Genomic DNA, 1,250 nt, shown 5'->3' with positions numbered 1-1,250 from the left:
CGCCTATTCTCTAAAGTAGTAGAAGATTCTCGAATGTAAGAACCAACAATATATGTCTGTACGTAAACGCTAGTGTTAGCGTCAGTATCATTACGTAAGCTAAAGTTTCGAGGAACTCTACACACGTCTATAAATATCACCAACAAGTGCGCCAAATATGTGTTATTGATTATTTCACCAACTTGCCTGATGCATTTGCAATACGAATTCAGGAAGCTACAACTGTAGCTTCGGTTATTAGTGATTTCTTCTTCAGCTTTTGTAAGCTGTACGATCTGCATTCTGATCATCACAGTAACTTTGAATCAGCTTTGTTCCATGAATGCTACAAGTTTTTTGGCATACTAAAGACCAGAACAACGCCACTTCACCCACAGTCTGATGGGATGGTAGAAAAGTACAACTGGACACTGGGACAGGATATGGCAAAATTTTGTAATTAGCTGCCAAAATAACTAGGATGTCTTACACTCTCCTATAGAAGAGCAGAGCATGAAGCCACAGCAAAGTTGATGATTGTTCGGGAACTTCAGCTGCCAGTGGACCTGATAACAGGATGCCCACCTAATGAAGAGTTGCTTAAAATTGTGGCAGAGTTCGTGAAAGTGTTATCTTAAAGGATGGATGATATTCATCATCAAGTGGATTCAAACTTAAAAACGTTTCCTGATTCCATGAAGCTATGATAAAAAATTTACTGAAATCAATTTTGGTCCAAAAAGACCAAAGGGAAGTATCCTAAGATGCCGTCTCCATAGGAAGGCCCATATGAAATAGTGGAATCGTCTCTCATACGTGACTGTCTGAATAAAATGTGGTCGGCGAGGAAAGCTAAAGGTTATGCATGCCAACAGGCTTTGGCATTATCACGGTCCAGGACATTTCAGTTAGAACAAAATGAACAAATGACGCTGCTGAAGACGTGCGACCTGAAAAAACCACTGTTGAAGAAGAAACTCTACCGTGTTTTAAGAGGGAAAACGGTGAAGCTCTTAATGAACTTACTACAATTAATGTGACTGCTACCGATAATGGGACATTTCCTGATGGAGCAAACGAATCCCACCTGAAGCAGAAGCCAATGAGACAGAGACCAGTACAAAAGAAGAAATATCCTGCAAAACTATCATACTTTGTTGTATTTCAATTTTGTGTTTGTAAATTCTGTACATTTAATTAAGTATTTGTTAATTATCTATTGGTTTAATGTAGTGGCTATCGTTCGAGACGAACAATACTAAAGAAAAGGC

This window comes from Limulus polyphemus, unplaced genomic scaffold (assembly GCF_000517525.1).
Source record: "Limulus polyphemus unplaced genomic scaffold, Limulus_polyphemus-2.1.2 Scaffold490, whole genome shotgun sequence".
Classification (NCBI taxonomy): Eukaryota; Metazoa; Arthropoda; class Merostomata; order Xiphosura; family Limulidae; genus Limulus; species Limulus polyphemus.
Note: the sequence above shows the minus strand (reverse complement) of the source record.